Consider the following 14,571-nt stretch of genomic DNA (forward strand, 5'->3'; position numbering starts at 1 on the left):
AGGGATATAGTGGGTGGGAGGGCGTTATCGCCAAGAAAGTTTCATGTGGCCATACTAAATCAGATAAAACAGCTGATCGAACCTATTTTATCGAATTCATGAATGTAATCGATTAATGTTGCCATACTAGAGGTGGAAAACTATCGACGATAGTATAGATATATCTATAGTTTTTACCTATCGATGGTACTATCGATGTCTTATGACTATCGATACTATCGTTTAAAGTATTGTAGTAGAGGAATTGTAAGTTTATAGGTATATAATATAAAAACGCATTGTTAACTCACGTCATGCTAGCATGTTGGTAGCACTTATTTTTACTTTTTCAAATGAACGGAAATTTCAGAAACGATGTAAGTGTGTAAAACACGCATATAAATTGGAACAAGTTTTCGCATTGTTATACTCTTATAAATTTAATGTTATATAGAAGAAGTTCATGATTCTTTATATAAATCGTCAACTTTCGCACATTCTGAACAAAATGGATACCGTGTCCCACAAAAAGAAAGTAAAGATGTCTGCTATTTGGAATAATTTTTCCAAATCGAATAAAAATAAACACACGGCGATTAGTTCCTGTTTAAGCGACTTAAACTATGACTTTTTTTCTTTCGTTTGTTTCATTAGCCATTGGGTGTGCTTGTAATTCTCAACTAGTTAGTGAAATATTCTAAAGATATAGTTTTGTTTTTTAATTTAAAATGGAGGTTCTTCGAGCAGAAGATGGGGTGCCAATACCTCAGAGCCCAGTGCTCGCCTCCATATCACATTTTTTAAGGGTTCTTCAAATAGAAGATGAGGTGGCTCATTAGAGCGAAACCTCAGAGCCCCCAATGCTCGCCCCCAATGAATAAATACAAGAGGTTCTTCAAATAGAAGATGAGGTGGCTCATTAGGGCGAAACCTCAGAGCCCCCAGTGCTCGCCCCCAATGAATAAATACAAGAGGTTCTTCAAATAGAAGATGAGGTGGCTCATTAGAGCGAAACCTCAGAGCCCCCAGTGCTCGCCCCCCAATGAATAAATACAAGGGGGTTTTCAAAGCAAAACAAGGTGGCTCATCCCGCAGCCAATACCTTGGGGCCCCCAGTGCTCGCCCCCAATGAATAAATACAAGGTGTAATAGGTACATAGTGACCTCTCTCTAAATAAATTTAAAAATAACAAACAAATACATTAAAATAAAGATATCATAAATAAGGTGTACCGATGCTTTGCATCGTCCCGTATTTTAAATACACCATAAACAAAGTAAAATAACATACAGTCCATTAAAATAGTAATTTATAAAAATAAAAAAGATAATAAATTTAAAAAATGCTTGCTTGTAGTGGGCTTTGAACCCGCAACCCCAAACGTGTGAGTCGGGTACGTCATCCGCTGTGCCACGACTCATACGCCTACAAGCACATCAAATTACTCCCTTATAACTCACACTAAACTGCTCGCCCTCAACTGCCCCACGCTTAGCGAGTTCCTATTGAAAAAAGGAGTTCAAACCAGCGGCAACACAATCAATTTGTGGGATCATCTCCACGTTGCGTTTTGTACTCGCCCTCAAAAGAGAAACATGATGGCGAAAAAGAAGCTTCTGCCTCAAAAGCTGGACTGGCTTCGTTAGCAAATGTGCTAATACACGTCCAAAAAAGCTTAGTAAAAATCTATAACAGTGGTCGACTGCTAATACGCGCCGGAAATATCGGGATGGGTATCAAACGACGCGTCTTGACCCCTAGATGTAAGCTGTGTGTGGAGATATTTTTATAGTTGAATTTAACAGTTTTCATGTGGTTGTTGTACATAGAAAGAAAATTGGTGTAGAAAAAGGTTTTGCAAGTATTTAATTTTAATCCCAAAAAGGTGTTGGACCGGCAAGTGTAATTTTTTTTATAAGCGCGGCCGATGGCCGGCAATGCAGAAAGATGTTCTGCGCAAAAATACTATGGATCCTACCCCCCGGTTTCGGAATAGTCCGGGGTCATTTTCCGGTTTTTCGTGAACATTTTTTGATAGACATAAAATTTTTTTCCGCTTTCGGATTACTGCTCCTGAGGTATTTTGCTCAGATTCAATTTGATCTTTGATTTGTTTATCCAACCCAGTCTAATTTTTTATAAGCTCGGACCGAACTCTCAAGCCCGTAGGAATCAATGTGTACGGCTGTGTACATGTACATAACATTTTTGTGTGTGTATTGTTTACAGAGAAGCACTGTTGCCATTGTCCATTTTGCATGTATGCTTATGGAAACATCAACTTTTTCCAATTTAATTTTTGACATTGTAAAAGGCCGGAATACATTTTAAATAAGTATAAATAGATTAAATATTTATAATCAGCACTTTTACATAATTATTTCGAATTATTTTCACAACTATTCAAACTTTAATTAGGTGTTTTTGCATAAAACTGCAAACGGTCAAAAATTAGCCCACAAAAGTTTACTAGGCAACTCTGTCTAGTGAGAGAGCGATCAGCTGACACGTTCTTACGGAAGAAATCTAAATTGTTTTGATTTCTACGTTCCGGGCTACGTACGTACGGGCGTTGCACGTCGGTGAGTTTTCGTTTACATTGCACACTCATAAGATAGGTCGTGTCAGCTGACACGTTTTTGGTACGCACGTTCGTGAGTAACTGCCGCATAAGAGACTTATTTTTTGTGGAATATGTTTATAATTTTTTGCATTTTCTTCACTTTTATGAAATTTTCACCCATTTCACACCATTAATCGATTATATTGGAAATGGTTATGGATATGCGTATGGTTACGACTATGGTGTTAGTGTTAAGGAAGTTTGGTTAGCCCTAATAATGTTGATTTAGAGATACGTTTTTATCAAAATTATCCAGTGTGCGCTGTAAGCTTAGCTCATTGCACAAAAACAACAATGTGAGAATACCAGCAAAACAAAAACAGGTTTTTAACATGACTGCCGGCATCAACGGCGACGTTGATGTTGCTGTTGCAAACGCTGCTAAGCCATCTCACGTAAAAAAGGTTGGGCAAAACGTCAACAGCAGTGTCTTTGGTAGTGTTGTGAAGTAGCACTCCTCCCCAACGTTTCCATGCTTAGTTTGAAAATGTAAATATTTTAGCTATTGAAATTTCGAAGCGTTTTCTGAAATTCTAATTACAGAGTATGAAGAGCTGAATAAATGGGCATGATAAAATGGAGTTTTGAAACGCGCACTTTTTGGAGCCAAAAACAAGGTAAGCTAAAGTGCCACATATTGTTTTTGTGCTAAAAGTATGACGTCATTTTTGAGCTTCTTAAAATTTTTAAAGCTTATCTTTTGTTATAACTGGTAGACTAAAAATTGAATTGACAAAAGGGGTGTGATCTAATGGTCGCTAGTTGGTTTTATATTACCCTTGAACAAGTTTTATTGCAATATCAGCTTATGCTAAAGCGAGTTTCATACATTGTATTCCAGTTGTATTTACAACAAAGCGTCGTTTGACTGCCAAACACGCAAAAAAGTTTTACGTTCAAATGATGCAAAGTTAAGATCATAATGTAGGTACGTACAGTAAGTAATCGGGCATTATTTTTTTTCGCAAATCTAAAGTTATGACGAGAAACGTCCTTTCCAACCACCCTAAAAGGAGAGGCTCACTGCTGATCGCACTTTATGGTATTTCGAAAGCCCAAATAAAAAACTATGTAAAATTAAGTTTTAGAGTTCGATAGTGTGTTGATTATAAACAATTCCGATACATTACTATGCCGCTAGTAAATAAATGCCGTACAACTACATCAGCAATGTATGTAAGTAGATGAGACAACAAATGGCTATGCACACATGTACACGACATTACTCGCACATATACATAGAAGACAATGAGACATACGAAATACAGGAAATGAGAGATGCAAATAAGCAAATAATCGAGAAGGCTGTTCCCGAAAAGTCTAGACCCGGAGAGAAATAGTTGAATGAGACAAGCGAGGGTAAAAAATGCGCCGCAGTCTTATAAGTGAGGTACGCAGCACTACTATCTAATATATATTATAAATGGGAAAGTTTGGATGTTAAGATGTTTGGATGTTTGGATGTTTGGATGTTTGGATGTTTGTCCAGACGTTTGTCTTTGTGACTCAATAACGCAAGAACGGCTGGACCGATTTGGATGAAATTTTGCACACATATAGCCAATAGTCTAGAAGGATCTACTAGCTATATATTTTTCAAAAGGGGCGTGGTCCCCGCCCCCTAGGAACAGTTATAATTTAATTATTATATTTTTTCGTCTTTACGACTGAATCACGCCAGAATGGCTACACGGATTTTGATGAAATTTGGGACACAGACAGTAGTCTACTAGCGAAATTTTTTTCGAACATGGAAAGAGGGGTGGGGGTCCCACGACCCCCACGAGAAATTATTTTTCATAATTTTTACACATTATAACTTTACGTATACTGGCCTCCACCAATATCACAGACTCAAGGGGTCAAATAAGTCGAGGGCTTACAAAGTAAGCAGTGACACCCTCCGCCCGCCCCCCTTTATCACCCCCTCTGGTGTAAAATCCATAAATTGTTATAACTCAATCTAAATTTTCTCCTAAATCAATAGTTTTTGGTATCTGGTACATACAGAACGAGATCTAGACAATTTTGAAGGAACGATCAGTGGTCCTCTCCTCTACTCCCGCCATCCGCCATCCATCAATTGTTTTTATTAGCACGCTTTTATTAGCTTTACCTGTATGTTTCTATCTAACTTTTTATTCGCTCCAATGCGCCTGCTGCCTTATTAACATGGTTTTATAATTAGCTTCACCTTATTTGTAATCCCGTAAGGGTCATATCGAGAGCCTTCGGGGATCATTTCTGGATGGTTTTCGGGATCGGTCCGGGATTACGCCGGGGTAATTTCGGGACTTTTTCGGGACTATTTCGGGATCATTTTGGGACCCTTCCGGTATCATTTATGGATGGTTTTCGGGATCCGTCCGGGATCTCGTCGGGGTCATTTGGGGACTTTTTCGGGATCATTTTGGGATGGTTTTAGGGATCCGTCCCGGATCCCGTCGGGGTCATTTCGGGACTTTTTCGCGACTAATACGGGATCATTTGGGAACCCTTTCGGCATCATTTCTGGATGGTTTTCGGGATCCGTCCGGGATCCCGTCGGGGTCATTTCGGGACTTTTTCGCGACTAATACGGGATCATTTGGGAACCCTTTCGGCATCATTTCTGGATGGTTTTCGGGATCCGTCCGGGATCCCATTAGGGTAATTTTGGGACTATTAGGGGATCATTTGGGAACCTCTCCGGCATCATTTCTGGATAATTTTCGGGATCCGTCCGGGATGCCGACGAGGTCATTTCGGGACTATTTCGGGACTATTTCGGGATCATTTGGGATACCTACCGGCATCATTTCTGGATGGTTTTTGGGATTCGTCCGGGATCCCGTCGTGGTCCTTTCGGGACTTTTTTCGACTAATACGGGATCATTTGCGGACCCTTTCGGCATCATTTCTGGATAGTTGTCGGAATCCCGTCACGGTCATTTCGGGACTATTAGGGGATCATTTGAGGACCTTTCCGGCATCATTTCTGTATTGTTTTCGGAATCCTTTCGGGATCCCGTCAGGGTCATTTTGGGACTTTTTCGGGGCTAATACGGGATCATTTGGGGATCCTCTAGGGGTCGTTTCGTGACTTTTTCTGTTTTATTTCGGGATCATTTGGGGACCCTTCCGGCATAATTTCTTGATGGTTTGCCGGATCCATCAGGGTCATTTCGGGACCATTTTGGGATCATTTGGGGACCCTTCCGAGATCATTTCTGGATCCGTCCGGGATGCCGTAGGAGCCATTTCGGGATTTTTTGTTACTTTTCCGGCATAGTTTTTGGATCCTTCCGGGATCATTTCTGGATCTGTGCGGGATCCCATCTGGGTCATTTCCGGACTATTTCGGGATCATTTTGGGATCCTTCCGGAATCATTTCTGTATGGTTTTCGCGATCCGTCGTTGATTCCCTCGGAGCCATTTCGGAACCTTTTCTGGAGTATGTCGGGGTCATTTGGGGACTTTTTCGGGATCATTTGGGGCTCTTCCGGCATCATTTCTGGATGGTTTTCGGGATCCGTGCGGGATCTCGTCGGGGTCATTTGGGGACTTTTTCGGGATCATTTGGGGGCTTTTCCGGCATCATTTCTGGATGGTTTTCGGGATCCGTCCGGGATATCGTCGGGGTCATTTGGGGACTTTTTCGGGATCATTTGGGGGCTCTTCCGGCATCATTTCTGGATGGTTTTCGGGATCCGGCCGGGATCCCATCAGGGTAATTTCGGGACTATTAGGGGATCATTTGTGGACCTTTCCGGCATCATTTCTGGATAATTTTCGGTATCCGTCCGGGATGCCGACGAGGTCATTTCGGGATTATTTCGGGATCATTTGGGATACCTACCGGGATCATTTCTGGATGGTTTTTGGGATTCGTCCGGGATCCCGTCGGGGTCATTTCGGGACTTTTTCTCGACTAATACGGGATCATTTGCGGCCCTTTCGGTATCATCTCTGGATAGTTGTCGGGACCCGTTCGGGATCCCGTCAGGGTCTTTTCGGAACTATTGGAAGATCATTTGAGGACCTTTCCGGCATCATTTCTGGTTAGTTTTCGGATCCTTTCCGGGTCCCATCAGGGTCATTTCGGGACTTTTTCGGCATCATTTAAGATTGGTTTTCAGGATTCGTCCGGGATCCGTCAGGGTAATTTCTGGACTTTTCCCAGACTATTTCGGGATAATTTTGGGACCCTCCCAAGATCATTTCTGGATGGATTTCGGGATCTGTCCGGGATGCCGTCAGGGTCATTTTGGGACTATTAGGTGATTATTTGAGGACCTTTTCGGCATCACTTCTGGATGGTTTTCGGTATCCGCTCAGGATCCCGTCGGAATTATTGCGGGACTTTTTCGGGATCATTTGGTGTCCCTTCCGGCATCATTTCTGGATGGTTTTTGGGATTCGTCCGGCATCCCGTCGGGTTCATTTCGGGACTTTTTCTCGACTAATACGGGATCATTTGCGGGCCCTTTCGGCATCATTTCTAGATAGATGTCGGGATCCGTTCGGGATCCCGTCAGGGTCTTTTCGGAACTATTAGGTGATCATTTGAGGACATTTCCGGCATCATTTCTGGATAGTTTTCGGGATCCTTTCGGGGTCCAGTCAGGGTCATTTCGGGACTTTTTCGGGATCATTTAGAGATGGCTTTCAGGATTCGTCCGGGAACCCGTCAGGGTAATTTCTGAACTTTTCCGAGACTATTTCGGGATAATTTTGGGACCTTCCCAGGATCATTTCTGGATGGATTTTGGGATCAGTCCGGGATGCCGTCAGGGTCATTTTGGTATTAGGTGATCATTTGAGGACCTTTCCGGCATCACTTCTGGATGGTTTTCGGTATCCGATCAGGATCCCCTCGGAATCACTGCGGGACTTTTTCGGGATCATTTGGGGTCCCTCCCAAGATAATTTCTGGATGGATTTCGGGATCTGTCCGGGATCCCGTCAGGGTCATTTAGGGGTGCGATCGAGATCCCGTCAGGGTCATTTCGGGACTTCTTCGGGACTATATCGCGCTAATTTCTGGATGGTTTATGGGATCCGTCCATGACCCCTTAAGGGTCATTTCGGGACTATTAGGTGATCATTTGAGGACCTTTCCGGCATCACTTCTGGATGATTTTCGGTATCCGTTCGGGATCCCGTCGGAATCAATGCGGGACTTTTACGGAATCATTTGGGATCCCTTCCAGCATCATTTCTGGATGGTTTTCGGGATTTTTCCTGGATCCCGTCGGGGTTATTTCGGGACCTTTTCGGAGCTAATACGGGATCATTTGGGGATCCTCTAGGGGTCGTTTCGTGACTTTTTTTGTATTATTTCGGGATCATTTTGGGACCCTTTCGGCATAATTTCTTGATGGTTTGCTGGATCCATCAGGGTCATTTCGGGACCATTTTGGGATCATTTGGGTAACCTTCCGAGATCATTTCTGGATCCGTCCGGGATGCCGTAGGAGCCATTTCGGGATTTTTTGTTACTTTTCCGGGATAGTTTTTGCACCCTTCCGGGATCATTTCTGGATCTGTGCGGGATCCCATCTGGGTCAATTCCGGACTATTTCGGGATCATTTTGGAATCCTTCCGGAATCATTTCTGTATGGTTTTCGCGATCCATCGTGGATCCCCTCGGAGCCATTTCGGAACTTTTTCTGGAGTTAGTCGGGATAATTTAGGGACCCTTCCTGGATATTTTCTGGATGGTTTTTGAGATCCGCCCGGGAGCCCGTCAGGGTCATTTCGGAACCTTTTCGGGATCATTTTGGAACACCTTCAGGGATCATTTCTGTGGGGTTCTCTGGATACGTCTAGAATCGTGTCATTTCGGGTTTTTTTGGGACTATTCGGGGAACTTTTGGAGACCCTTTCGGGGCATTTCTGGATGGTTTTCGGGATCCGTCCGCGATAGCGTTTGGGTCATTTCGTAGCTTTTTCTGGATAATTTCGGGATCATTTGGGATCCTATCAGGTTATCAGCTCATTAAGGTCTTTTTTTACTCAATTACAAAAATAAAATGCATTAGACAGAAAACAAAATTTTAAACAGATAATAAGCAGGCCAACGCGAATAGCCCATATATTTAAAATTTACGTGCGTAAAGCTGGCAGACCCAAGTGCTCAAAAATAAGTTTAAGTTGTTTGAGAATTAAGTGCATTTTAGGTGTTATTTAGGGCCACAAAAGATAATTTAGGTGCTCATTTGGTTTTCGAGATATTCGCAAAAAAGTGTGGGTCTGCTAGGTTAACGTCAAGCTAGCAGACCCACAACTTAAATTTCATTTTATTTTAAATAAAAAATATATCAAAATTAGGAGCTATTTAGGTGCTTTTTAGGGCCACAAAAGATTATTTAGGTTTTCATTTCGTTTTCGAGATATTCGCAAAAAGGTGTGGGTCTGCTAGGTTAACGTCAAGCTAGCAGACCCAAAATTTAAATTTCATTTTTTTTTTAAATAAAGAGTATATCAAAATGAGGAGCTATTTAGGTGCTTTTTAGGGCCACAAAAGATAATTTAGATTTTCATTTCGTTTTCGAGATATTCGCAAAAAGGTGTGGGTCTGCTAGGTTAACGTCAAGCTAGCAGACCCAAAATTTAAATTTCATTTTTTTTTTAATAAAAAGTATATCAAAATTAGGAGCTATTTAGGTGCTTTTTTGGGCCACAAAAGTTAATTTAGGTTTTCATTTCGTTTTCGAGATATTCGCAAAAAGGTGTGGGTCTGCTAGGTTAACGTCAAGCTAGCAGACCCACAATTTAAATTTCATTTTTTTTTAAATAAAAAGTATATCAAAATTAGGAGTTATTTAGGTGCTTTTTAGGGCCACAAAAGATAATTTAGGTTTTCATTTCGTTTTCGAGATATTCGCAAAAATTTAAATTTCATTTGTTTTAAATAAAAAGTATATCAAAATTAGGAGCTAGTTAGGTGCTTTTTAGGGCCACAAAAGATAATTTAGGTTTTCATTTCGTTTTCGAGATATTCGCAAAAAGGTGTGGGTCTGCTAGGTTAACGTCAAGCTAGCAGACCCAAAACTTAAATTTCATTTTTTTTTTTAATAAAAAGTATATCAAAATTAGGAGCTATTTAGGTGCTTTTTAGGGCCACAAAAGATAATTTAGGTTTTCATTTCGTTTTCGAGATATTCGCAAAAAGGTGTGGGTCTGCTAGGTTAACGTCAAGCTAGCAGACCCACAATTTAAATTTCATTTTTTTTAAATAAAAAGTATATCAAAATTAGGAGCTATTTAGGTGCTTTTTTAGGGCCACAAAATATAATTTAGGTTTTCATTTCGTTTTCGAGATATTCGCAAAAAGGTGTGGGTCTGCTAGGTTAACGTCAAGCTAGCAGACCCAAAATATAAATTTCATTTTTTTTAAATAAAAAGTATATCAAAATTAGGAGCTATTTAGGTGCTTTTTAGGGCCACAAAAGATAATTTAGGTTTTCATTTCGTTTTCGAGATATTCGCAAAAAGGTGTGGGTCTGCTAGGTTAACGTCAAGCTAGCAGACCCACAACTTAAATTTCATTTTATTTTAAATAAAAAATATATCAAAATTAGGAGCTATTTAGGTGCTTTTTAGGGCCATAAAAGATAATTTAGGTTTTAATTTCGTTTTCGAAATATCCGCAAAAAGGTGTGGGTCTGCTAGGTTAGCGTCAAGCTAGCAGACCCACAATTTAAATTTCATTTTTTTTAAATAAAAAAAGTATATCAAAATTAGGAGCTATTTAGGCGCTTTTTAGGGCCACAAAAGATAATTTAGGCTTTCATTTCGTTTTCGAGATATTCGCAAAAAGGTGTGGGTCTGCTAGGTTAACGTCAAGCTAGCAGACCCAAAATTTAAATTTCATTTTTTTTTTTAATAAAAAGTATATCAAAATTAGGAGCTATTAAGGTGGTTTTTAGGTCCACAAAAGATAATTTAGGTTTTCATTTCGTTTTCGAGATATTCGCAAAAAGGTGTGGGTCTGCTAGGTTAACGTCAAGCTAGCAGACGCACAACTTAAATTTCATTTTATTTTAAATAAAAAACATATCAAAATTAGGAGCTATTTAGGTGCTTTTTAGGGCCACAAAAGATAATTTAGGTTTTCATTTCGTTTTCGAGATATTCGCAAAAAGGTGTGGGTCTGCTAAGTTAACGTCAAGCTAGCAGACCCAAAATTTAAATTTCATTTTTTTTAAATAAAAAGTATATCAAAATTAGGAGCTATTTAGGTGCTTTTTAGGGCCACAAAAGATAATTTAGGTTTTCATTTCGTTTTCGAGATATTCGCAAAAAGGTGTGGGTCTGCTAGGTTAACGTCAAGCTAGCAGACCCAAAATTTAAATTTAATTTTTTTTAAATAAAAACTATATCAAAATTAGGAGCTATTTAGGTGCTTTTTAGGGCCACAAAAGATAATTTAGGTTTTCATTTCGTTTTCGAGATATTCGCAAAAAGGTGTGGGTTTGCTAGGTTAACGTCAAGCTAGCAGACCCACAACTTAAATTTCATTTTATTTTAAATAAAAAATATATCAAAATTAGGAGCTATTTAGGTGCTTTTTAGGGCCACAAAAGATAATTTAGGTTTTCATTTCGTTTTCGAGATTTTCGCAAAAAGGTGTGGGTCTGCTAGGTTAACGTCAAGCTAGCAGACCCACAATTTAAATTTCATTTTTTTTAAATAAAAAGTATATCGAAATTAGGAGCTATTTAGTTGCTTTTTAGGGCCACAAAAGATAATTTAGGTTTTTATTTCGTTTTCGAGATATTCGCAAAAAAGTGTGGGTCTGCTAGGTTAACGTTAACACCTAAATAGCTCCTAATTTTGATATACTTTTTATTTAAAAAAAATGAAATTTAAATTGTGGGTCTGCTAGCTTGACGTTAACCTAGCAGACCCACACCTTTTTGCGAAAATCTCGAAAACGAAATGAAAACCTAAATTATCTTTTGTGGCCCTAAAAAGCACCTAAATAGCTCCTAATTTTGATATACTTTTTATTTAAAAAAAATTAAATTTAAATTTGGGGTCTGCTAGCTTGACGTTAACCTAGCAGACCCACACCTTTTTGCGAATATCTCGAAAACGAAATGAAAACTTAAATTATCTTTTGTGGCCCTAAAAAGCACCTAAATAGCTCCTAATTTTGATATACCTTTTATTTAAAAAAAAATGAAATTTAAATTGTGGGTCTGCTAGCTTGACGTTAACCTAGCAGACCCACACCTTTTTGCGAATATCTCGAAAACTAAATGAAAACCTAAATTATCTTTTGTGGCCCTAGTAGCTCCTAATTTTGATATATTTTTTATTTAAAATAAAATGAAATTTAGGTTGTGGGTCTGCTAGCTTACGTTAACCTAGCAGACCCTCACTTTTTTGCAAATATCTCGAAAACGAAATGAAAACCTAAATTATCTTTTGTGGTCCTAAAAAGCACCTAAATAGCTCCTAATTTTGATATACTTTTTATTTAAAAAAAAATGAAATTTAAATTGTGGGTCTGCTAGCTTGACGTTAACCTAGCAGACCCACACCTTTTTGCGAATATCTCGAAAACGAAATGAAAACCTAAATTATCTTTTGTGGCCCTAAAAAGCACCTAAATAGCTCCTAATTTTGATATATTTTTTATTTAAAATAAAATGAAATTTAAGTTGTGGCCCTAAATTATCTTTTGTGGCCCTAAAAAGCACCTAAATAGCTCCTAATTTTGATATACTTTTTATTTAAAAAAAATTAAATTTAAATTGTGGGTCTGCTAGCTTGACGTTAACCTAGCAGACCCACACCTTTTTGCGAATATCTCGAAAACGAAATGAAAACCTAAATTATCTTTTGTGGCCCTAAAAAGCACCTAAATAGCTCCTAATTTTGATATACTTTTTATTTAAAAAAAATGAAATTTAAATTTTGGGTCTGCTAGCTTGACGTTAACCTAGCAGACCCACACCTTTTTGCGAATATCTCGAAAACGAAATGAAAACCTAAATTATCTTTTGTGGCCCTAAAAAGCACCTAAATAGCTCCTAATTTTGATATACTTTTTATTTAAAAAAAATGAAATTTAAATTTTGGGTCTGCTAGCTTGACGTTAACCTAGCAGACACACACCTTTTTGCGAATATCTCGAAAACGAAAAGCAAACCTAAATTATCTTTTGTGGCCCTAAAAAGCACCTAAATAGCTCCTAATATTGATATACTTTTTATTTAAAAAAAATGAAATTTAAATTTTGGGTCTGCTAGCTTGACGTTAACCTAGCAGACCCACACCTTTTTGCGAATATCTCGAAAACGAAATGAAAACCTAAATTATCTTTTGTGGCCCTAAAAAGCAGCTAAATAGCTCCTAATTTTGATATATTTTTTTATTTAAAATAAAATGAAATTTAAGTTGTGGGTTTGCTAGCTTGACGTTAACCTAGCAGACCCACACCTTTTTGCGAATATCTCGAAAACGAAATGAAAACCTAAATTATCTTTTGTGGCCCTAAAAAGCACCTAAATAGCTCCTAATTTTGATATACTTTTTGTTAAAAAAAAAATGAAATTTAAATTTTGGGTCTGCTAGCTTGACGTTAACCTAGCAGACCCACACCTTTTTGCGAATATCTCGAAAACGAAATGAAAACCTAAATTATCTTTTGTGGCCCTAAAAAGCACCTAAATATCTCCTAATTTTGATATACTTTTTATTAAAAAAAAAAATGAAATTTAAATTTTGGGTCTGCTAGCTTGACGTTAACCTAGCAGACCCACACCTTTTTGCGAATATCTCGAAAACGAAATGAAAACCTAAATTATCTTTTGTGGCCCTAAAAAGCACCTAAATAGCTCCTAATTTTGATATACTTTTTATTTAAAAAAAATGAAATTTAAATTTTGGGTCTGCTAGCTTGACGTTAACCTAGCAGACCCACACCTTTTTGCGAATATCTCGAAAACGAAATGAAAACCTAAATTATCTTTTGTGGCCCTAAAAAGCAGCTAAATAGCTCCTAATTTTGATATATTTTTTATTTAAAATAAAATGAAATTTAAGTTGTGGGTTTGCTAGCTTGACGTTAACCTAGCAGACCCACACCTTTTTGCGAATATCTCGAAAACGAAATGAAAACCTAAATTATCTTTTGTGGCCCTAAAAAGCACCTAAATAGCTCCTAATTTTGATATACTTTTTGTTAAAAAAAAAATGAAATTTAAATTTTGGGTCTGCTAGCTTGACGTTAACCTAGCAGACCCACACCTTTTTGCGAATATCTCGAAAACGAAATGAAAACCTAAATTATCTTTTGTGGCCCTAAAAAGCACCTAAATATCTCCTAATTTTGATATACTTTTTATTAAAAAAAAAAATGAAATTTAAATTTTGGGTCTGCTAGCTTGACGTTAACCTAGCAGACCCACACCTTTTTGCGAATATCTCGAAAACGAAATGAAAACCTAAATTATCTTTTGTGGCCCTAAAAAGCACCTAAATAGCTCCTAATTTTGATATACTTTTTATTAAAAAAAAAATGAAATTTAAATTTTGGGTCTGCTAGCTTGACGTTAACCTAGCAGACCCACACCTTTTTGCGAATATCTCGAAAACGAAATGAAAACCTAAATTATCTTTTGTGGCCCTAAAAAGCACCTAAATAGCTCCTAATTTTGATATACTTTTTATTTAAAAAAAATGAAATTTAAATTTTGGGTCTGCTAGCTTGACGTTAACCTAGCAGACCCACACCTTTTTGCGAATATCTCGAAAACGAAAAGAAAACCTAAATTATCTTTTGTGGCCCTAAAAAGCACCTAAATAGCTCCTAATTTTGATATACTTTTTATTGAAAAAAAAAATGAAATTTAAATTTTGGGTCTGCTAGCTTGACGTTAACCTAGCAGACCCACACCTTTTTGCGAATATCTCGAAAACGAAATGAAAACCTAAATTATCTTTTGTGGCCCTAAAAAGCACCTAAATAG

General features: G+C 38.1%; 1 protein-coding gene across 11 annotated transcripts in view; it reads left to right on the top strand.

Annotated features, from left to right (window-relative positions):
- The window catches only part of Nrg (Neuroglian), a 347,573-nt gene that overhangs the window by 7,309 nt on the left and 325,693 nt on the right, over positions 1–14,571 (top strand). Inside the window, exons 1-2 of one of the 11 annotated variants that reach the window (XR_010952977.1) lie at positions 3,043–3,092; positions 3,147–3,220. The exons of 9 other annotated variants lie outside the window; for them this stretch is intronic. The gene's annotated coding sequence lies outside the window, so the exon portion shown is untranslated. Of the gene's footprint in view, positions 1–3,042; positions 3,093–3,146; positions 3,221–14,571 lie in introns of those variants that run through there. One more of the 11 variants, XR_010952974.1, reaches the window with a different exon arrangement.

This window comes from Eurosta solidaginis, chromosome 4 (assembly GCF_040869045.1).
Source record: "Eurosta solidaginis isolate ZX-2024a chromosome 4, ASM4086904v1, whole genome shotgun sequence".
NCBI classification, from domain to species: domain Eukaryota; kingdom Metazoa; phylum Arthropoda; class Insecta; order Diptera; family Tephritidae; genus Eurosta; species Eurosta solidaginis.